Source organism: Halichoerus grypus, chromosome 5, assembly GCF_964656455.1.
Source record: "Halichoerus grypus chromosome 5, mHalGry1.hap1.1, whole genome shotgun sequence".
NCBI lineage: Eukaryota > Metazoa > Chordata > Mammalia > Carnivora > Phocidae > Halichoerus > Halichoerus grypus.
Window position 1 is genome coordinate 46,675,634 of NC_135716.1, and position 25,452 is coordinate 46,701,085.

Here is a 25,452-nt window from a genome sequence, read left to right on the forward strand (position 1 = left end):
CAACAGTTTTTCATCTCTAGTAACATATTTGAGTGTTAAACGGAGAGAATATAAGGAAAGAGAGGATACCAGTTTGGGGAAAGAAGATGTACGTTAATGTAAATGATAGAAAATGAAGCTGTCCAAAGTATTATATGGGCAAGTTGAATGATAATGTAGCATAAACATGCACGCACACAGAGGAGATGTGAAAGGACAGACATAACGGGGCAGATTAGACAATTAACTGTGAAGGCAGTAATTTTAACATTAAGATGCCTGTGGAGGATGTTACTTTAAGGCACTAGTGTAACACATTAGTATGTAATTAAAGCAGTATGTTGAGAGTGATAGTGCTTGCTTGTGTCTGTGGCAGAACATGACTGAGGCATAGGAGAGAATTAGGTTTAATATTACCATCTAAATTTAGTGAAAATAGTGAGTTTTCACTCTTCTGCAGAATAGGTGTATCCATGAGAGTGTTTTGGTACAAATGCTCAGCAGCCTAGTATCATTGCCACCTCTTACTTCCCTTACCTGTGGGAAGTACCTTTTCTAATTATAATTTTCCAATTACCATCATCTCATCTGCTGTTAGCTTCGTGTGAATGACGGTTGATAAATGCTTTATTTCCTGGATTGGTTACTATTCCCCAATGGCAAAATAATATGCATGAAAAAGGAGACACAAAAAGATACATTGAATTTATTTTTGTTTTGTTTTCTTCCAAGGTTTTTTTTTTTTTTATTTTATTATGTTATGTTAATACCCATACATTACATCATTAGTTTTTGATGTAGTGTTCCATGATTCATTGTTTGTGTATAACACCCAGTGCTCCATTCAGTACGTGCCCTCCTCAATACCCATCACCAGGCTAACCCATCCCCCCACCCTACCCCCCTCTAGAACCCTCAGTTTGTTTCTCAGAGTCCATAGTCTCTCATGGTTCATCTCCCCCTCCAATTTGCCCCCCTTCATTTTTCCCTTCCTGCTATCTTCTTCTTTTTTTTTTAACATATAATGTATTATTTGTTTCAGAGGTACAGGTCTGTGATTCAACAGTCTTACACAATTCACAGCACTCACCATAGCACATACCCTCCCCAATGTCTATCACCCAGCCACCCCATCCCTCCCACACCCCACCACTCCAGCAACCCTCAGTTTGTTTCCTGAGATTAAGAATTCCTCATATCAGTGAGATCATATGATACATGTCTTTCTCTGATTGACTTATTTCGCTCAGCATAATACACTCCAGTTCCATCCACGTCATTGCAAATGGCAAGATTTGATTCCTTTTGATGGCTTCATAATATTCCATTGAATATATATACCACATCTTCTTTATCCATTCATCTCTTGATGGACATCTTGGCTCTTTCCATAGTTTGGCTATTGTGGACATTGCTGCTATAAACATCGGGGTGCACGTACCACTTAGGATCCCTACATTTGTATCTTTGGGGTAAATACCCAGTAGTGCAATTGCTGGGTCATAGCTCTATTTTCAACTTTTTGAGGAACCTCCATACTGTTTTCCAGAGTGGCTGCACCACCTTGCATTCCCACCAACAGTGCTGGAGGGTTCCCCTTTCTCCGCATCCCCGCCAACATCTGTCATTTCCTGACTTGTTAATTTTAGCCATTCTGACTGGTGTGAGGTGGTATCTCATTGAGGTTTTGATTTGGATTTCCCTGATGCTGAGCGATGTTGAGCACTTTTTCATGTGTCTTTTGGCCATTTGGATGTCTTCTTTGGAAAAAATGTCTGTTCATGTCTTCTGCCCATCTCTTGATTGGATCATTTGTTCTTTGGGTGTTGAGTTTAAGAAGTTCTTTATAGATTTTGGATACTAGCCCTTTATCTGATATGTCATTTGCAAATATCTTCTCCCATTCTGTCAGTTGTCTTTTGGTTTTGTTGACTGTTTCTTTTGCTGTGCAAAAGCTTTTTATCTTGATGAAGTCCCAATAGTTCATTTTTGCCCTTGCTTCCCTTGCCTTTGGCGATGTTTCTAGAAAAAAGTTGCCGTGGCTGAGGTCGAAGAGGTTGCTGCCTGTGTTCTCCTTTAGGAGCTCTCAGGTTTTCCCCATTAAGAATGATATTCACTGTGGGTTTTTCATAGATGGCTTTTATGATATTGAGGTATGTACCCTCTATCCCTATACTCTGAAGAGTTTTGATCAAGAAAGGATGCTGTACTTTGTCAAATGCTTTTTCTGCATCTATTGAGAGGATCATATGGTTCTTGTTCTTTCTTTTATTAATGTATTGTATCACATTGATTGATTTGCGGATGTTGAACCAACCTTGCAGCCCAGGGATAAATCCAACTTGGTCGTGGTGAATAATCCTTTTAATGTACTGTTGGATCCCACTGGCTAGTATTTTGGTGAGAATTTTTGCATCCATGTTCATCAAGGATATTGGTCTGTAATTCTCCTTTTTGATGGGGTCTTCATCTGGTTTTGGGATCAAGGTAATGGTGGCCTCATAAAACGAGTTTGGAAGTTTTCCTTCTATTTCTATTTTTTGGAACAGTTTCAGAAGAATAGGTATTAATTCTTCTTTAAGTGTTTGGTAGAATTCCCCTGGGAAGCCATCTGGCCCTGGGCTTTTGTTTCTTGGGAGAATTTTGATGACTGCTTCAATTTCCTTAGTGGTTATAGGTCTGTTCAGGTTTTCTATTTCTTCCTGGTTCAGTTTTGGTAGTTGATACATCTCTAGGAATGCATCCATTTCTTCCAGGTTATCTAATTTGCTGGCATGTAGTTGCTCATAATATGTTCTTATAATTGTTTGTATTTCTTTGGTGTTGGTTGTGATCTCTCCTCTTTCATTCATGATTTTGTTGATTTGGGTCATTTCTCTTTTCTTTTTGATAAGTCTGGCCAGGGGTTTATCAATCTTGTTAATTCTTTCAAAGAACCAGCTCCTAGTTTCATTGATCTGTTCTACTGTTCTTTTGGTTTCTATTTCATTGATTTCTGCTCTGATCTTTATTATTTCTCTTCTCCTGCTGGGTTTAGGCTTTATTTGCTGTTCTTTCTCCAGCTCCTTTAGGTGTAGGTTTAGGTTGTGTACTTGAGACCTTTTTTATTTCTTGAGAAAGGCTTGTATTGCTATATACTTTCCTCTTAGGACTGCCTTTGCTGCATCCCACAGATTTTGAACAGTTGTGTTTTCATTTTCATTGGTTTCCATGAATTTTTTTAATCCTTCTTTAATTTCCTGGTTGACCCATTCATTCTTCAGTAGGATGCTCTTTAGCTTCCATGTATTTGAGTTCTTTATGACTTTCCTCTTGTGATTGAGTTCTAGTTTCAAAGCATTATGGTCTGAAAATATGCAGGGAATGATCCCAATCTTTTGGTACTGGTTGAGACCTGCTTTGTGACCTAGGATGTTATCTATTCTGGAGAATTTCCATGGGCACTAGTGAAGAATGTGTATTCTGTTGCTTTGGGATGGAATGTTCTGAATATATCTGTGAAGTCTATTTGGTCCAGTGTGTCGTTTAAAGTCTTTATTTCCTTGTTGATCTTTTGCTTAGATGATCTGTTCATTTCAGTGAGGGGGTTGTTAAAGTCCCTCACTATTATTGCATTGTTGTCGATGTGTTTCTTTGCTTTTGTTATTAATTGCCTTATATAATTGGCTGCTCCCATGTTAGGGGCATAGATATTTACAATTGTTAGATCTTCTTGTTGGATAGACCCTTTAAGTATTATATAGTGTCCTTCCTCATCTCTTATTATATTCTTTGGTTTAAAATCTAATTTGTCTGATATAAGGATTGCCACCCCAGCTTTCTTTTGGTGTCCTTTGGCATGGTAAATCGTTTCCCACCCCCTCACTTTCAATCTGGGGGTGTTTTGGGGTCTAAAATGAGTCTCTTGAAGACAGCATATCAATGGGTCTTTTTTTTTATCCAATCTGATACCCAGTGTCTTTTATTGGGGCATTTAGCCCATTTGCATTCAGGGTAACTTTTGAAAGATATGAATTTAGTGCCATTGTATTGCCTGTAAGGTGACTGTTACTGTATATTGTCTGTGTTCCTTTCTGGTCTGTGTTGCTTTTAGGCTCTCTCTTTGCTTAGAGGACCCCCTTCAATATTTCTTGTAGGGCTGGTTTCGTGTTTGCAAATTCCTTTAGTTTTTGTTTGTCCTGGAAGTTTTTTAGCTCTCCTTCTATTTTCAGTGACAGCCTAGCTGGATATAGTATTCTTGGCTGCATATTTTTCTCATTTAGTGCTCTGAATATATCATGCCAGTCCTTTCTGGCCTGCCAGGTCTCTGTGGATAGGTCTGTTGTCAAGCTAATGTTTCTACCATTGTAGGTTACAGACCTCTTGTCCCGAGCTGCTTTCAGGATTTTCTCTTTGTCTCTGAGACTCGTAAGTTTTACTATTAGATGTCGGGGTGTTGACCTATTTTTATTGATTTTGAAGGGGTTTCTCTGTGCCTCCTGGATTTTGATGCCTGTTTCCTTCCCCAGATTAGGGAAGTTCTCTGCTATAATTTGCTCCAATATACTTCTACCCCTCTCTCTCTTTCTTCTTCTGGAATCCCAATTATTCTAATATTGTTTCATCTTATGGTATCACTTATCTCTCGAATTCTGCCCTCGTGATCCAGTAGTTGTTTATCTCTTTTTTTTCAGCTTCTTTATTTTCCATCATTTGGTCTTCTGTATCACTAATTCTCTCTTCTGCCTCATTTATCCTAGCAGTTAGAGCCTCCATTTTTTATTGCACCTCATTAATAGCCTTTTTGATTTTGACTTGGTTAGATTTTAGTTCTTTTATTTCTCCAGAAAGGGTTTCTCTAATATCTTCCATGCTTTTTTCAAGCCCAGCTAGTATCTTTAAAATCGTCATTCTGAACTCTAGTCCAACATCTTACTAATGTCCATATTGATTAGGTCCCTGGCAGTCAGTACTGCCTCTTGTTCTTTTTTTGGGGGTGATTTTTTCCATCTTGTCATTTTGTCCAGAGGAGAACAGATAAATGAGAGAACAAAATGCTAACAGGGTAACAACAACCCCAGAAAAATATACACTAAACAAATCAGAAGAGACCTGAAACCAGGGGAAAAGAAAGGAAAAGAAAGAAAAAAGAAAAAAAGATAAAAACAAACAAACAAAAAAACAGAATATGATCAAATATGATCAGGCTGGTGCATAGATCAGTGCCACACATAGATTTTGGGCATATTTTGGTCTGTTAGAAGAAAGTGTCTCCCAAAATTTTAAAGAAAGAAAAACTTATATAAGTACAAAAATAAGGGTAAGTACAATGAAGGGATGAAATATGACTGTAAAGCTGAAAATTATAAAAGATTTTATAAAAGGAATTGATAAGAAGTTGGTTGAAAAAAAGAAGAGGATTTAAAAAAAAAAAAGGGGGAGAGAATGTGATCAGACAGGAGACTAGAACAAAGCCATACACTAGAGATTTAGGGTATATTCTAGTCTGTTAGAAGAAACTGTATCCCAAAATTTTAAAGAGAGAACAACTTATATATATATATATATATATATATATATATATATACACCAAAAATAAGATTAACTACTATGAAGGCATAGAATATGACTCTAAAAATGAAATATAAAAAAGATTTTTTAAAAAAGAGATTGATAAGGTGTTGGTTGAAAAAGGGAAAAAGAAAAATTTAAAAAAAATAGAAAAAGAAAAAAAAGAAAATTAAAAAAATTAACTTTGAAAGACTAAAGAATCATGGAAAAAAAGCCATGAATTCTATGTGCAGTATTCCCCTAGCGCTGGAGTTCTGCCAAACTTGGTCTTGGCTGGCGGTTCTTGCTGATCTTCTGGGGGAGGGGCCTGTTGCCATGGTTCCCAAATGTCTTTGCCCGAGTCGGAATTGCGCTGCCCTTGCTGCGTCCGGGCTAAGTAATCTGCTCGGGTTTGCTCTTGGGAGCTTTTGTTCCCTGCAAACTTTCCATACAGCTTTGGAGGAGGAGAGTGAAAATGGTGGCCTCCCAATCTCCACCCCGGAGGAGCCAAGAACTTGGGGCCCTGCTCCTCAGTGAGCCCCCAGAGAAAAGCAGTCACTCCCATCTCCCCAGTCTCCAGCTGCACTCTGTGCTCACCCGGCCTGTGACCGAGCATTTCTATCTCTGGCACACGACCCTGTGTGGAGTCTCCAAACCCAGCAGATCCCTGCGGTGCGCTCCTGCGCCGCTCCTCCCAGGGGAGGAAGGTGAGTCTCCCCGGATCTGCCACTTGTTGGGTCCCTGCTGGAGGAGCAGTGGCCTGACTGTGCCCCGGATCACGGTTTATGGCAACCCCGAGCTGAGAGCCCGCTCCTCAGCTCCGTCTCTGCAGCCGGCTTCCCTGCTCTGATACCTGGGAGCTCTGCCGCACTCAGGCACCCCAGGTCTTTCTGTGACCCCGAGGGTCCTGAGACCACACTGTCCCAGTGAGGGTTCCACCCCCTGCTTAGCCACTGGAGCAACGTTCCTCAGCAGAGCCGACTTCTAAAAGTTCCGATTTTGTGCTCTGCTGCTCTATCACTTGCTGGTAACGGCTGATGGAGGCTCCGTCCCCCACCATCTATCTTCCCAAATATTGGCTCGGATTCACTTCTCCACACATCCTACCTTCCAGAAAGCGGTCGCTTTTCTGTTCAGAGAGTTGCTCCTATTCTTTCCTTCGATCTCCTGTTGAGTTTGTAGATGTTCAGAATGATTTGATCCCTATCTAGCTGAATTCCTGGGACCAGATGAAATTTAGGTCTCCTACTCCTCCACCATCTTGTTCCTCCCTGCCAAAAAGATACATTTTAAATTATTTTTTAATATCAAGGGATTCTTTTTTACCATAGTACCCCCCATTTTTTAAATTACCACAATAGGGGCACCTGGGTGGCTCAGTCGGTTAAGCGACTGCCTTCAGCTCGGGTCATGATCTCAGGGTCCTGGGATCCAGCCCTGCATCGGGCTCCCCGCTCAGCGGAAAGCCTGCTTCTCCCTCTCCCACTCCCTCCACTTGTGTTCCCTCTCTTGCTATCTCTCTCTCTGTCAAATAAATAAATAAAATCTTAAAAAAATAAATAAATTACCACAATATACTCCCTCCTCACACACACACAGACATAAACACATAAGGATACATTCTCTTAATTTTATTCCATAATATGCTCAGCAGTGTTTTTCAAAAATTGAAGATGTCTCCATCTTGCATATATTAAATTTATTTCATAAAGCTCAAGTATACATAATTCTTGTCATTTTTTGTCTATTTAATATTATGACAAATGCCAGTTTTATCCCTATATGTATAAAATCGCTTTTCAATCCTTCTAAAATAGCTTATTGATTTCCTGTAGAAGTGAATTTCAAGCTTTGATTATATGCACATATCTCTTAAAATTTATCTTTCTGATTTATTGAAGCAACCTCCAGCTATTCCCTAGTTAACCATATTTTTGAAGCTAAACTGTATCTTGATGGAAATGCACAGTGTCAAAATATAGATGAGAAATATGTGGACATTTGCCTGGCTATCCATATCTTCTTAAAAATGGAAATGATTCACAAAAACCTGCGAAAGGAAAATTTGTGATTCAGGAAGAGTAACATTCAGACTGCTACAGATTGTTTCTGTCACTAAAGACTTCTCAGGCATATTGAAAGATGCAGTTTGGGATTCCCCTTTTTGTAGAGTAGAAGGAATTTCCCTGCTCCCTAACTCCCACATAGATATTTTTTCCCCAACATAGATATTAACTGGTGTCTGAATTCCTTTAAAAGTGGCGAGCTAATAAAAATGTGTTTATGGTTCCACTGTTCTTCATTCTTTGACAAAGTCGTACATTCTACTGCTAAGACCATTTGGTAATGTGGAAGTCTATAAAGGTTTTATATATGAAGAAGGCAGAGGTATCAGGTTTATAATTTCATGAACACTCTGATTGAAATCTGCACTTGATCCCGTGTTCCATCCTTGTTTTCATGAACTCACATCTTGATCCATTTCACTGCTACAGATCACAAAAGAAAGAACGACACAAGCCTAACAAGTGAGAATTTATAAATTTAGAAGAAATTAAAGAGAATAGTTTCAGTGCCATTAATTGTTTAGGTCATTCCAGGGGCACATTTTTCAAAATAACTATGATTTTAGTACTGGATTTCTTTGTAAAAATAGCATAGGTAAAATTTGTCAATTAGAAAAAATATGGTACCATGTCAAACTCATCTCATGGTACCTGCTAATCACCCATGAAGAAAAGAAGGAACTGTTCCCATGGCCATTCTCTTGTTTAACAAAGCCAATTGATTATTGTCTTTTGGGAACTTTCACCTCCAGGTTGGAATTTTTCACCAGTACTCTTGTTCACTGGCAGGTATTGGACTCCACACTGCCAACTTCGAAAAGATTCATTATTCTCCTGTGCATTACTAACTCTAGAGGCAGGCAAAAATGCCAGAACTCTCATGAACGAAATACAATCTCATGTGTTACATATTTTTTATCTGGTTCCAAGACTCCTAGAGTTAGATAAATGATGTAATTTTGAGAATTTTTTCCCTCTAAACTGAACCCCAATTTAAATCCTGAAGCTTTGGAAGCAAATGTGAAAGTGGAAATTATTTTCTCCTTATTTTGTGTAGTATTTTAAATTCTATCTGCTCTTATGTAGCTTAAAAGTATTATCTTTCCTTCAAGATCATCTATAGAGTGAGAAATGAGGTGGTATTTGGATAATGACATGTCTTAATTCATGAAGTTCATTGGCCAAAACAGATAATTAATGTCAACAAGTACATTTTTGGATTGCAGGTGGAATTCCATTAAATAATATAAGCTTACACGTTTGAGATGGTTTCAGGTGTTCGCTTGGGCAGCTGCAATGCCTTGCCTTTGCAGGTAGGGATAAGCCAGAGAGAGAGGACAAGGAGAGCAGAGAGGGAAGACTCACTTTAGCAGAGTCCTTAGGCTAGTCTTTTTATAGTGAAGAAACAAAATGTATTTGCTAGCCTGCTGAAATGTATTCCTTTTATTGATGGAAATTAGTTGTTTGATCATTAAAATGTGCACAACTTAAGTGTATTCCTGGTTGTGGTTATGTGTTTGCTTTTTACTTTTGGGTTCATAAAGACCATCAATAATTAAGCAACACCTGGAATCCCTATAGCAATTTTGAAAAGCATTGAAAGATCAAAAAAAAAATTAAAAGATCAAATATACTTTTTCTGTGAACCTGTGGAAGGGAAATGACAGCCTCATTTTCCCTTGAGGTGTTCAAAGGTAATGAATTATAAAAGTAGATAGCTAACATGGGTTTTACTTGGTTAGCTTGGGTTGTATTGCTGTTATAGTATACAGGCTATACTGCTGTAAATTCTATACTGTAAAAGAAAACACTCCTGTCTGATGGAGAAGGGGTTCAAACATTCTTATTGTATGCACAGTACACCCATCACTGATTTGTACACTACTATTCTCCTTTCCTAGAAACTCTAAAACCTATTTTCTATTATTCATATTTTGTCATTTCCCTGCCTCAATGAACTTTATGTAAAACTTTGGACTACAGATTTTGTAGGAAATATATATATATATATAATTTCCTAAAGTTGGAGTCATTTATCTAGACAGATGGTCATGCTAGTTGAACACATTGTGCATAAATGCTACATAGCATAACCAGAGTATAGAATGTTCTCTTTTATAAAAAGAGTTTGGTTGAGAAAAGTCACCATACATTATGGAAAAAAAACATACTTCACCTATGTGTTACAAATTTTTCAAAAAATTATTGAACACAAAGATCAGTGTGATAATGATTTATTTTCTTTGATTCAGTGGCTCATCATTATGTATAGTTGAGCTGAATTCTAGTTAATGGTTTATTTTAGTAATTTTTCACACAAATTTGCAGGTGGGGAAATAATATTGAGTCTGTGTTTATGTTAGGATTTGACATATGCTAAATCATTTTAATCTTATCTTTCTCATAGAATAGCTATGATTAATAGTTCAGTTTTACAGTTGAGAAAACAAACTCAGAAGCATTCAGTACTGTGCATAAAGATGTGAGTTTGAAGGCTGGTGCAGTGGTCTTACTTAAAGTACAGCTCTCATGCTATTCTTGTCCTCAGAACCTTTGGTGGTGTCCCATTATGAACCAAATAAAACACAGATCTTCAGGAGTTACCTCCATAAATGGATTTCATTCTGTTTTTCTTTACTTCCAACTTCTATAACCCAGCACTCCCTGAAAATATTCTGAGATTCCCTATCTTTGTTCCTGGTTCATGCTCCTCTCCACCTCCATATGGAATTCTTTTTGTCATCTCTGCCAATGAATATCCTCGCCCTCCTTCATGGTCCAGATCAATTGCCAGCTACCCATGAGTGTTCCTCAGTTCAGGTAGAATGAGTATTCCCTCCTCAAGAGAAAAAAATAATGTATCTTTATTACCAACAATCTTCTGTTCAGGAAATCAGTTGTATGTGTGTCTATTTCATTGCTTCTGATAAGTTATATTCTTTTAGAAAAAAGTTATGCTTTATTTATATGTATCTTTTGCTTTACCCATTATATCTTACATACAGTAAGCACTTAATATTTTTGAATTGGCTTTCTAGTTGATAGAATATTTTATAAATTAGCTTTTTGTATATTCAGAAATACTAGAAATGGCAAAGGTCTGATTAATATAGGAGTGCCACACTGATACATAATGCATATATTCTAGAGATCTTTACAATATGTAGCATGAATATTTGATAATTTTCTATTTTATTGTTATTATAAATTTAGTCCTTTGATTAATTTCTAGAAAGCAGCTCATCTAACATCAGTTATAAATATTGAAAACAATTAAAATTAGGTAGGTTTCCTGTTTATATTAAGGACATGTGGCGTATCTTTTTTTTTTAAGATTTTATTTGAGAGAGAAAGAGTGTGAGTGAGAGAGGTGGGGAAGGGAGGAGCAGAGCGGGGAGAGAGAAGGAGGGAGAAAGAATCTCAAGGTGACTCCACACTGAGCGGGGAACCCAATGCAGGGCTCAATCTTGATGACTTGATGACGTGAGCCAAAACCAAGAGTCCGATGCTTAACCAACTGAGTCTCCCAGGCTCCCTGACTCATGGTATATCTTTAGCTCTCTACACCATTCTTTCAAAACAAGATAAATTATTTATTTTTGTTATCCTAGATACTCCTTTGGCAGTGTTCAGTCATTTGTTCATAGTGACAATTGCCGGTTATAGAAATAATTTTTATAATCACTAATAGCAGTGACTTAGTATTTCAACAGTTTGTTAGGTCAGACTAAATTGTAGATCATAGAATCTTAAGGATCATTTAGTTAAGGACTTCTTAGTATTGGTTTATAGATTTAGAGATGTAGGTGATCCCTTTCAGTTTACATACAAAATGTTAGTATTTGTATGTTCTACCACTTTACTGCTGTAGCTTTTTGCATATTCTCATACATTGCTGTGACTTCCTAAAATGTCAATAACCAGTGAAATCATCCCACTAAATTTACATATCAGCCCCAGGGAGATGTAAAGACAATATACATCATTGGCATCCTGAAACCAGAACCCAGGTCTTTCAGTTTCATGTACAATTTTTCTAGATTTTATGCTAACTGATGGCATATTGAAAATTCATAACATTAAAGATAAACATAGGAAAATGATATATTGAATGACAATAAGAATCAAGCTTACTACTCATTTTTTTCATCCTTTTAATTCCTAAATTAATTCTGGAAACAATGTAGTACAAGACATGTAGTCACAACATGACAAATTCTTAGCCTTCTTTATTTCTGTTTATTTTTTTCATATTAAACATTTTCTTTGAAGCAAGTAGAAGCTCTGCATCTTGTGATAAGTCTCTGAAGTACAGAGGAAATGAGAAACTGGCAAACACCTCTAATGAAGTAAGCAATCATTTGAATTATTTTTTTGTTTAGGTAAAATATAAATGATTGTACTTTTGACTTGAACGAAATTCAGCATTTATTTTATCATTATGCATTCTGACAATGCATTTTTTAATACAACAAACAGCAAAGCCCCCACCCCCCAAAAAAAGGAAAGAAGAAAAAAGAAAAAAAAAATTAAGTGAACCAAAACAGGTATGACAAATATTAAGAACCTTACTCATTTTCTAGATAAAAAAAGGGGAAATGATTACTGTTGATGCTTCATACATATTAAGTTTTCAATGCATTTTATCAATTAAAATACTAAACAAACATTGTTACTTTATCCTATCACTATTATAGTAAACTAAAACTAACTTTAGATCAAAAATCCAATTCCCTAGAACAATTTGTTAAATGTCTGGTTCTCCAAAGGCCTGTTTGTACTCCTTCTGGTGATTTTTGTCTTGCACAAATTCATGACTCTACAATTTACAGTAATGATACATTATAAATAATACATTTTAAAATCAATGGTTCATAATCAAAAATGACCTTTTTCACATATATCCACCATCTGAGTTACTGATTGATTAAATTCCATATGTATTCTTTCTAAAACAGGAATTCAAGGTGGTTCATCTGTTTCCTGGGCTGGAAGGAGGTGATTTTCTTGAACTTTGCAAAAAATTGCAAATTTTCTGACTAGGACTAAGTATAAACTATGGCCACAAAACATATATGTATCCCTCTTTTCCTCTGTACCTCTCTTACTTTTTCACTTCCTCTCACTCTCCCTCCCACTACCTATGCCAAGTTCTCTAGCTCAGTGAAAGAAAGAATTGTTTGACTAACATGGCACTCTAGCCTAAAGCATTTCTAGAAGTATGTATATACTCCAGCAAATCTGTCCCTAAGACTCAGGTCAAGATCCATGTCAAGATCTTCTCTGAAGGGTGTGAGATTTTACCCTAATTGCAAGCTAACAAGTGAGCCTGCCAGTTTCATAGGTATTGATGCAAGATACAAGACTCTTGGCACAGAGACAAAGGACTTTATTACTTGCAATAGAGCAGACAACATTAACTTCATGTTTGCATTGTTACCCAAGTCCCATAGGCCTGGGTGAAGGGGCAACCAAGAAGGATGTATGCATGCAGTGGGGTTTGAGGAAAGTTGAGGAAACATGAGCTTAGGAAACCTCATTCCTTTAAAATGGCTGTAAGCAAACCTGCTGAACATTTGCCACAAACAGAAGTATCTCTTTATTATCTTGGAATGCAAACAAACCTCTCTTCTGCCCCAGAGGAAGACCCTATCTCTAACTAATGGTTATTCCCCATACAAGTATCTGTGAAAAGATAGTCCAGAACAAAAGCTGTCATAAGACATGTGGAAATGGGAGAGACCCTAAGAGTTTTCTTATATTGCCCAACAAATAGTGGCAGACATGATCCTGTTAGTAAGAGAGTATGTAGAGACATGAATTTATGTCCTCTGGTGTATGTTTGCATGCTGTTTTCATCTTAAGCAAAAATAATTGAAATGCAGAAGTATAATTAAAGTTGTTATGATAAAACTAGCAGAGATGAAATAATAATGCCCAGTGCTGGTGAGAATTTAGAAAACGGGTACTTCTGCTAATGTTAGTGTAATTGGGCACATTTTTTAATAGGCAAATTTGTCATTATGTATCAAAAGTCTTAAAATGCGTGTGACAAATGCTCTACGAGTTTTTCCAAACAAATCAATACAGATGTGGACCGTATTTATTAGTTATGTTTTCTATGAATTACTTATATCATAAATAAAAAGAGGTGATTTAAGCAAATTCTAGTTCACTCATATAATGTACTATAATATATAAAATAAAAACCATGTTATGGAAAAATTCTTATCACCATTGTAAAATATTCACAGTATAGGGCTAGAGGCTACAAAGCAATGTATACTACAATATTTTTTTAAAAGGAAGTACATATCTTTGTATGCAAGTATATAAATGTAGAATTACTGAGAAATTACATACTAAAATATTTATGTTAATGGTGATTGAAATGAAAAATTGAAATTACTGGTTATCTGTTAACAGATTTATTTGCTTTAGGCTTTCCTACTTTTCTAAGATTTTTATATTATTTTTGATAACTATTCATGTGTTATTTTATAATTAGAAATATGTTTTTTAACTTTGAAATCAGACTTTTTTTTTTTTTAAGATTTTATTTATTTATTTGACAGAGAGAGACACGGCAAGAGAGGGAACACAAGCAGGGGGAGTGGGAGAGGGAGAGTAGGCTTCCCACGGAGCAGGGAGCCCGATGTGGGGCTCGATTCCAGGATGCTGGGATCATGACCTGAGCTGAAGGCAAACACTTAATGACTGAGCCACCTAGGCGCCCCGAATTCAGACTTTCTGATGTGAACTAGAGTATTATTTATCCTGTATTTCTAAATGATTGGTTATAACAAAGGCATAAGAGATCAGTGTCTTTAGATCATACCTCACCATCCATCTTGGGTACAAACATGGTGTTGAAAAAAATAAGTTAATAATAAACTTAGAATAAAAATATATGAATTATTTCATAAATTGCATTTTCTTCTTTAGGAAAAAAAATTATATACTTCTGATCAAAATTACTGAATGAGATATCCAAATGTCCAGTATTTTAAATGCCAATGTTAAGAAGAGATAACGTACTAACAATTGTATGCAGTTTTGATTTTCGTTTTGGAAAAAAGGACTATTTATACCTCCATGGAATTGTTTTATGGAAAATGCTTATACATGGCAGCTTAGAGCATTATGTCATCATTTAGAATCAAATCACAAAAATTATAAAATCAAGTTAGTTTATATTTTTAAAACTAAAATATATGAATTTTAAATACTAGCAAGTGAAAAGGTTTTTTCTATTTCCAATACCATGAATTTTAATTTCAATACATACTTCACTATACTTTTGCCCATACACCAAATCTAACTTATTATTTTTTAGAAATAATAAATCATGCTTAGTCTTGCATAATTAATTCAAAGTTAATAAAATAGTGTTCACCACTGTAAAATGGGAAATATTAAAATTTGTACTATACTACAGATTTTACAAAATAATTTTAAAATAAAGTTTTAATAAAATACTAATTTAAATATTAACTTTAAATCACATCAAATTTGCTATAAAAATGATAAAATTAATTTTTAAATTCCTTACTGTGTTCAGAAATTATATATAATTCTGTAGGAAAGACCTTGGTATGCACACAAGACAGAGAAGGCATATATGTTTGGAGCACAGTGATTAAATGTGAATATTTTTTTAAACAAAAACACACACCCTAAGTACAACAAAAAGCTCATCCACCAAATCTCTTATCTTCAGCTCTTATAAAATTCATTGTCTTATGTGGTGAGCTAATGTGTTTTGTTTGCCCCCCACCCAGATGCACACTTTACTCTTCTTCCTATACTGTCTGCCCTAGCAAGCTGTCTGTCCCCTGTGAATGACATCCCGATAGCATACTCAATGATGTTTCATTCAGCCATGGTGGGAGTATTTACCCCATGGAAACCCAAACATGCTATAATTCAGAGGGGGTTTTTTTCCCCCTTCTATTCCCAAGAGCCAGTGGTTAAACATTTACCAGCATAAGGCTCTACCTCTTATATATACCCAAGGCTATTAATTACATAAATTATCAAAAAGTTTAATCTGAGAATTAGCATTAAGAGTGTGTGTGTATGTGTATGTGTGTGTGTAAAACTGAAAGGAAATCGAGGGAATTACCTGTTGATGAGAATCCCCACCACTCTTCTCCCGATAGAAAAAAAAAAAAAGTGATCAGATAGAATTTAAGATGAGGCACAGTGAAAGAGGAGAATTCCTGAACAAATGAAATAACTGACTGTTATTTGGTAGTATATTAACTCAAGTTAATGTTAAAGAGAGAATGTTAAAGGAAAGGAACTCTATTTAATCTTTATAACAGGGGAAATAAAATATGGTATTCTTGTCATCCTTACTAGTTCCTCAATATTTACTGAATCAAATCCAGCTTCCCCTCTTCCCTGGAATTTAATAGTTAGAACGAGGTCTGCTATAGTATCAATTACTTGAAGGACTATGTACAGTTATAAAAGTATTGGGAAGGACAAGAAAACAAGTATTAATCAAAACTCTTTGTAGTAATTCTTACTACTGAAAAAATATATACCTAGAACAAAAAGGGTAGATAATTCCTTTTACCACAGGTTTTTCTTTTCTTCAAATTAATACCCTTGAACATATAATGAACAGTAACTCCAAGGTTTCTGAAGGTATAATAATGTGCTTATCAAAGAAAAAAATAACTCCAGTTAAATACTTTCCTCCTTGTAACAAAAGCTGTAGTGAAGATATATCACAAACAGATGGTGCAGAGGATGTGAGCCGACTGGATGATGGCAGGATAATATCACTAAACCAGAATAAATTCCTGCTTGAGCCTGAGGATGGAACTGCTCAGAGAAATAGATAAGAAGCCAACATATTGGGGTTGGAAACACAGACATATCTGCTTAATATCCAAGTAACAGATCTCAAATTATAAGGAGAGGTTGAGGATGGAATTGAGTTGTAAGATAGGTCAAAGGGAGGTAGTCACATTCTTACTGTGATGGTAATGTAACGGCAATCCCAAGGAACTCTGTAGAGCCATGCAACCCTGCAAAGCTTTAAATAAATGCACATCTACAAATTCCACCAAGCACTCCACAGTTTCTGCAAGCCAGGATTGCTTAACATATGGCATGTGGGCATGCAGACCCTTTTATATGTGTAGATCTATATGCAAAAATGAGGAGGAATGTGGAATTGAAATGTGATAGTTGTCCTTTTGTGCTTGCTCTTTTGGGTGTGCCTATGTGTGTTAAGGATTAATGTGGGTGAGAAAGGAAGTAAGGAGAAGGCAGGAGGCCTGGTTCACTCTAATCTTCTACTTGTTGACTCCAATAGCAAAAAAAGCTGGACATCTGTATGCATTGATCCTTCCCTTACTGAAGTATAAGGCTAATGAAAAGCAAATAATGTTCAGTTGTGCAGAAGTTTAAATATAACATCAATAGAGTTTTAGATAGGTTAGGTGTAATATGTATATTTTTGCATGATTTATCATACAATTGAATTTTGAACTAAAAATGTACATATTAGAGATTTGAGATTTATTTCAGCATGAGTTCAACAACTGAATATAACTTAAAACAATTTATATATTTTATGTTTCAAATCTTTTAAACTCACTTTAAGCATCAAACAATATGGCTTAATTAAAAAACATGAGGCTATCATTAACTCATTTAGATTATTCATTCTCTCACTGACAGCTATATCTTAAATCATGTTATGATTCTATTCACCAAAATCCGTGATTTAAATTTTTTTAAAAGGTACTTTGATGGACATTAATACATTTTAAAACTCATCTGTGCATATATGAAAATGAAAGATGCTGTTAAGTTAGTATTTGGAGAAATTGAAAGAAAGAAATTTCAAGAGGCAGAGTCTGACAAAATGAATCATGAAAACAATCTGTTTTTAAGTATAAGATAATTTAAAAAGCCTAAAGATTGATGAGCAGTGCCATGCAAAAGTGTTAATTGACTACAGTAAATATTATGTGTAAGGCACAGAGCAGTTGATGGTGGGAGTGTCGAGAACTTTTTAAAAAAAATGTATTTTTATTGAAGTACAGCATACGTGTAGAAAGTGCTCAAATCACAATTACACAGCCTGATGAATTTTTGATGTGGGAGAAACCCACATAACCAGCACTCGGATCAAGAACCAGAATATTTCCAGCCCCCAGAGTTCCAACTTATGCACTGTTCGATCACGACATCTACTCCCAAGGGGTAACCTGTATCCTGAATTCTGCCACTGTGGATTAGTTTTGCCTAAAACACGTTCCTTTTCAAATCTCTCTTCTCATTCCATCCTTCTCCTCCTCTTTGTGCTCATCACCGTAACATTTATACAGCGTTTACCACATGCCAAGAGCCCTACATACGTTGTGTTATTCAGTCTTTAAGACAACCCTATAGAAAAATTTAAAAAAATTTTTTTTAAATCCTATAAAATAGATATCATTATTATTACCTACATTATATAAATGAAGAAATTGAGGCTTAGAGTATTTAAGTAAATATCCAGTAGTAAAACAGATCTTAGATTCTTATCACTCCAACTTTAAGACATCATACTAACAGCACCCACCTCGTTTCCACATGAGTAGTTTTACTCTTACAAAGCTTTCATTTCTTTGGAAAAAAAATATTTGTCAATGCACAGGCACAGAAGCTAAAATATTGAGTGTTATAGCACCTGCCTATACACACACATGCACATATCTATATATAGTATATATACATATATACATTAATTTCATTGCAGAGTTTATGTATATCTGGGGATATGAGAGAACACATTGTTGGAGAAAGATTCATGTAAGTTTTCTGTTGAGAATCACTGCAACATCAAATCAGTATTTCTAATGGGAATGTGTATATGTCAAGGCAGAAAAAGAATGGTTGAGAAAGACTGGTCTAACAGAAGAGAATGACACATTACAGTCACCTAAGGTATAATTCAGACTCTGAATTCCATGGTAGGATGTAAAAGAAGTATAATGTAGCTCAGCAAAGTGAGCATTTAGTTCTGTTGGGGTGGATGTGGGTAGACTCAGGAAGTCTTCAAAAAAAGATTATTTTTCTACTAGTTCTAGAAGGGATGATAGTGTTAAAAATAGAGTATTTGAGGCAGATAAATTAATTAGCATGATCAGGCACACAGGGCCACAATTTGGGGGGACTGCAAATAGTAAGGTGTGCATAAATTTGAAATGGAAAATGTAGAAAGGTCCATTGTAAGGCTGTGGATTTTCAGAACATAGATCCCAAACAGGTGGCCTCTTTGAACTAAAAGAGAGTCATGTCTAAATGCAGTGTGGCATCCTGAATTGGATCTTGGAACTGAAAAAAGACATGAGTGAAAAACTGGCAAAACCCAAGTAAAGTCTGGAGTTTAGGTCATATTAATGTACTATAGTTTTGACAAATATACCATAGTTTTATAAAATGTTAACATTAGGGATGAAGGATGGATGAAGAAGAGAAGGAACTCTGTGTACTATTTATGCAACTTTTCTGTAAATCTAAATTTATCCCCAAATTAAAATTTTATTCAAAATTTAAAAAGAGGGTTAGGTGTCAAAGAGATAGTTTTCTCATTTTGTTCTTTCCTCTTCTCACCATACCTTGGGCATATATTGACTTGCTCCATGGCCACTTGAAAGAGGAATATAGCAGAATAAACCCTTTACTAACAGGAGGCAACAAAAGAACCTTATGTAGCTGTTGCATCCTCATCATTTTGTCCCTTCCCACCTTCTCTCACCACTTACCCCAAGAAAAGCAAATCTTGAAAAGGAGCAGAGGAATGTGTTTGTCTTAATCAGCTCTATTACTATTACAATTACAAACTACCACAGACAGAGTGGTTTAAACAACAGGAATTTATAGCTCACAGTTCTGGAAACTGGAAGTGCAAGATCAAGGTGCCAGCAGGATTGGTATCTTCTGAGGAGTCTTTCCTTGGGTTGCAGATATCCTCATATGGTCTTTCCTCAGTGTGTATGGGGAGGGAGGGTGGGAGGGAGACAGAGCACAAACTCTTCAGCTTCTTTTTAAAAGGTCACTAATCCCATCATGAGGACCTCATCCCTCATGACCTCATCTAAATGTAATTACCTCTCAAGGTCCCCATCTACAAATATTATCAAATCGGGGGTTAGGGCTTCAAAATAAGAATTTAGGGAGGAACACAATTAGTCCATAACAGTATTAGGGCTAGGCTTACTGGGCAAATGGAGATAGATTACCTAACAGTAAGACCAGCCTCTCTACCCCAGGAGCACTCCCACCCATCCCAAACTCAAACATAACTCTGTGATTGATGAGGTGAATCAGATCCAGATGAGTTAGTCCCAAGCACATATCCATACAAATCTATTGCAGAATTGCCTAGAGTTATATATACAGGAAAAGACCTAAGGAGAAGTAAGTTTCTATAAGGGCTCATGTGGCTCTCCCCGTCTCAGACATTATCTTCAGTAACTATGTATCTCGCCAATGGGGAGATAATGTTGTAGATTGTGTCATGTATTCTGACGATACTTAACTCATTTTGAAATCCTTAAATAAGAAAATACTGTTGCCATATCCAAGCACTGCTCGTGTCTAATGCTTTTATCATTCTGAGCCTACCAGTGACATTTGTTGATACAATGGCCACTGAGATAAAAGATTTAACCACAATTGATAGGTTGAAATAGATATGTGGAGCTTTACTTCCAGTTAATACCAAACCACTCCTTTAGAGGCAAACATGGAACAATTGTGAAAGTCAAACTAAGCCATAAAGGAATACTTAATATCTAAAAAGTAAACATCCTATAGATTATGTTATTTAATGACAATATAATAAAATATTAAATTGAGGGGAGAAAAAACTAAAAAATCATTTCTGTTTGGAAACTAAAAGCATATACCATTATATTAAGGGATAGCATAAGGCAAATTAACAAACACTTAGAATTAAAAAACAAGAAAGGACAACATATTGAAATAAATACATAGATAAAACCAGTGAACTGAAGAACAATAACCATATACACATATAAAAATAAGTAACAAAACTGGAAGATAGTTCTTTAAAAATATTAATAGGGTTGTTGAATCTCTGGCAGAGCTGGTGCATGAAAAGAATAAAAGAAAAAAATCGAATGAAAGAACAGATATTACTTCAGAGAGAACAATAATCAAAAAACAATTGCAAGGATATTATGAATAACTACTAAGTAATAGTAGTACATTTGAAAACCTAGATGAAATGGATAATTTTCTCAGAAAATATACATTTCAATATTGGAATAAGAATAAAAAAAAACTGAATAGATCAGGGACTATGGATTTCACAATTCCAGAGCATTCAAGAAATAATAATAGCCAACATTTGTATAACATTTACATGTGTCAAGCACTGTTCTAAAACCTTTACATATATTAGTATATTTCTTCCCAACAGTTCTAAACATTATATGTTGTAATTGTTCCCATTTTACAGATAGGAAACTGGAGTCACAAATTGGTAAGTTGTCCACAGTCACACAGCCAACAAGAGGCAGAACAGTAATTTTATTGAATGAGGTCGTATCACACTCATCTTCTTACTCTATAGTACTGTCTCTCTAAATTGAAATACCTTAATTTGTTGATTCTAAAATGCATTTTTTCACAGTTTAACTTCTCCAAAATCAGGATACATCTAACACTGAAAACACCATTGCTTCCCATTGGCCTGGCACATTCTTTAAAAATATATCACAAATTTAGACGTTATTTCCAGTTTCATGAAAGGAAAAAAAAAATGCAACTTTCAGCATTTCAGTCAATCATTTGAGGAAGAAATATGAGTCTTAGCTATTTTCTGAAACACTTTTTTTTGAGACTTTCTAATAAAATCAAAAAGTGTCAGCATCAAAATTTACAGATGGTATTAGTGTCTTCGAAGAAATCATAAAGGTGAGACTGCTGCATCACCAATGCTTTTGTAAGCACAAAGGCTGGTGCTATACAGAAAACATAGGCCTTGAGGACTCAGTCAAAGTCTAATCATATATAGCTCTAAATAAGTCTGAAAGAATATTTTCCAAAAGATTTAAAATATTCAGGGATAAGAAATTCATTGTGGGGACGCCTGGGTGGCTCAGTCGGTTAAGCGTCTGCCTTCGGCTCAGGTCAGGATCCCAGGGTCCGGGGATCGAGCCCCGCATCGGGCTCCCTGCTCCGCGGGAAGCCTGCTTCTCCCTCTGCCTGCCGCTCCCCCTGCTTGTGCTCTTTCTCTCTCTCTCTCTGACGAATAAATAAAATCTTTAAAAAAAAAAAAAAGAAATTCATTGTGTAACTTTCTTTTCATAGTGTACATAAATTAATTGTACATTTTATAATTGTTGATATCTTGGCTTGGCTATAATGAAATGTGGTAATAGGCAAAGATTTCAATCCACATGACAGAGACTTTCACTAAATATCTATTATCCCTTTTTCCTTTAGAGACTGAATTACTTTGCTCTGCTCTACCTGTCTCTGCCTCTTGTCTCAATTTTGAGTATACTGAAACCAACTAAGACTACAGTTCCCAGTATCCCTTGAAGCTAAATGAGATCATGTGACCACATTCTGGCCAATGTTTATGGTGGAAGTGGTAGTGCAACTTCTAGGTTGTACTCCTAAGGAGAAGAGTCAGCTGTCTCATTTCTTTTCTCACATTCCTGTTTACTAGAATGTGGCAGCATTTCAAGCATCCATTTGAGACTGTGAGATGCCAGCCACATTCTGAGTTTGTGGAATCACAGAAAGAAGGAGCCAACTCTGTGTCTTACAATGAATCTGACAAGTATGTACTAAAGAATACCCAACTAAAGATTCCTGAGTTTTGATTGGTGGAAAAAGCGAAGACTTTTTTTTTTCTAGAAGGCCATATTTTATCTAGAGTTTATATGTTAATTAGGATTTATGTGTTCTGAAATTTACTAGCAAAGCATAAGAAACCAAGAAATACATTTTCAAGAGAAAGAGATATTTTCTAAAAAACAATACTCTTCAACTTTAGTTACACAGAAAACAGACGAAGGTTGAGATCACAGCCACTGTAGTTGATACTCTAATAAAAAACCAATCTCTTGGGGGCACCTGGGTGGCTCAGTTGGTTAAGCAACTGCCTTCGGCTCAGGTCATGATCCTGGAGTCCCCGGATCAAGTCCCACATCGGGCTCCCTGCTCAGCAGGGAGTCTGCTTCTCCCTCTGACCCTCCCCCCTCTCATGTGCTCTCTCTCGCTCTCTCGCTCTCTCATTCTCTCTCTCAAATAAATAAATAAAATCTTTAAAAAAAAAAAAAAAAAAAACCAATCTCTTGGGGCGCCTGGGTGGCTCAGTCGTTAAGCGTCTGCCTTCGGCTCAGGTCATGATCTCAGGGTCCTGGGATCGAGTCCCGCATCGGGCTCCCTGCTCAGCGGGAAGCCTGCTTCTCCCTCTGCCACTCCCCCTGCTTGTGTTCCCTCTCTTGCTCTTTCTGTCAAATAAATAAAGTCTTAAAAACAATATCTTAACCTTGTATCTTGCCCTGATTAAATTATGAAGACTTTAAAATATCTGAAACTTTGTCAGAGACATGGGAAGAAGAACTCCTCTAAAAGGAAACATTTTTTTCTCAATTGTTATAAAGTATAATTTATTATTAACTTTGGCAGGCTTGTGTATGGTGTGTATGGGTGTGGGTACATGCACACACATGTGCACGTGGGTGGGTATGAGACAGACCTAGGATTTAATAAAACATGTTTTAAGGTTTTAATTTAGCTTAATATTTCTAGTTTTAAAAATAGAGCCTTTTCATTCCGCCCTCCACCAAAGCATGTTGTTTTATAACATACCTTAAGGAAATGAGATGTAAGATTTTACTAAAGAGCTTATCTTGGCAAAATTAGAGTTGGGGCACTTCCAAGTTCCCACATGGAATATAAATTCTCATGAGAGATGACCTTTTCATTTGGAGTCAGATATTTGGCTAATATGAGGAGTCAGTGGATGAAGAATTACATCACAAACACGTGAAGTTTAGTAGGTGACACTGTATCACACCAGAATGAAATGCCAGTGAGTTACTTTGTTCCTTAAATTAATTATTGTCAAAAGGAACTCATTTTTATTTGCCTCAAAAAGTGTATGTTTTAGAGCAGAAATTATAACAGCTTTATATGAAAACAACCATATTTTTATAAATATAACTCTTTAGGGATCATATTAATATTAGCTATGATAATATTATTATAGATCATGATATTTGCAAAGTGTTGGGACTGATGTTAAGTACTTTGCATACATTTATGTTAATATTTTCATCTAACAATTTCTCAAGATGAGAAAACTGAGGTACATAGAAATTAACTTGCCCAGGGTCATACCAATAGTAAATGATAGTTATACAATTAAAAATCAGGTCCAAGGGGCGCCTAGTGGCTCGTCTGCCTTCTCTATTTTAAATATCCTTCTCCAGGGGGCACCTGAGTGGCTCAGTCAGTTAAGCGTCTGCCTTCTGCTCAGGTCGTGATCCCAGGGTCCTGGGATCGAGCCCCGCATCGGGCTCCCTGCTGAGTGGGGAGCCTGCTTCTCCCTTCCCTCTGCCTGCTACTCCCCTTGCTTGGTTCTCTCTCTCTCAATCTCTCTCTCTCTGTCAAATAAATAAATAGAATCTTAAAAAAAAAATCAGGTCCAAATTCAGTCTCTTCTGTATCACAAAGATTCATGTTTTGACTAAAAGCCAAATTAGAAGATATGAGGAATTTTAGTATATTTAAAATGAGAAAGGGGATTCTAGATTGATTGAAATACCTAAGGACTGCTTAGCCAAGGTACAGGAGGTATAAGTACATTTATTTAATGCTGCCTAAATACTATTTCGATCTAACCTTTCTATACATTTAACTGTTCATATTATACCTCCTGGCTATCTGAAAGCAATCACTCACATATAGACAGATAGGATTTTGTACTTGTTTTAGTAATTAGCTTTCCTCTTTTGGGCTTTAGATGTAAGCTATATAAATGTTTTTATGTATGTGTTTATACAAACATACTCAAAGATATTAAAATAACAGATGATGCTACTTATTGTCTAGAATTTTATCAAAAGAAAGTACAATTTGTGAGAAAAGGAGCATAAACATTAGTGTGGATTTGTTTTATTAGAAAAGGACATTTCTTCAAAGATAGTTCTAAATATATCTTGGGATAGAGGACATAGAAGAAAGCTAATATATCTATATTATAACAGGACAGCCCATTTAAAGCAATTTGACGCTCATTGAGTACATTCAAATGACTTTTTAAGATGATAAAACCTGCCTTGTCTTGTCAAGGACAAATGAATGGCCTGCTACTCAACCAACTGTGTTGTTTCATATAAGGATTAACATCCCTCCACCTAAATCATTAGCTTGTAAAATTGAAGACAATTTTTTGGCAGAAATTAGCTGAGGTTCCAGGCGGTATCTCTCTGCATTTTTATTGGCATGACAATTAAAACCACCTCTAATAATCAGAACATTATATTAAAAAATAAATATCGTAGTTAGGTAAATATAGAGGGTTTAAAAGGTCTGTGCTTTTTTGGTTCTAATATTAGGTGGAAAAATTTTATCAAGAGATTCTGATATTCAACAGTGATATTTTCAAATATTAATGGCTCTACTGTCCACAATTCTTCAGGAAAAATTGTTAGTCTCATATTCTATTAATACTTTATATTTGTGCTTAAAACCAAGATAAAAAATATCCTCTTCTATCAGTTTCTTTAATAGGCTATTTTTTAGAGCATTTTTAGGTTCACAGAAAACTTAGTGGATTTTTAGGGCAGTGCATTTGATACTATAATGGTGGGTTCTTCTC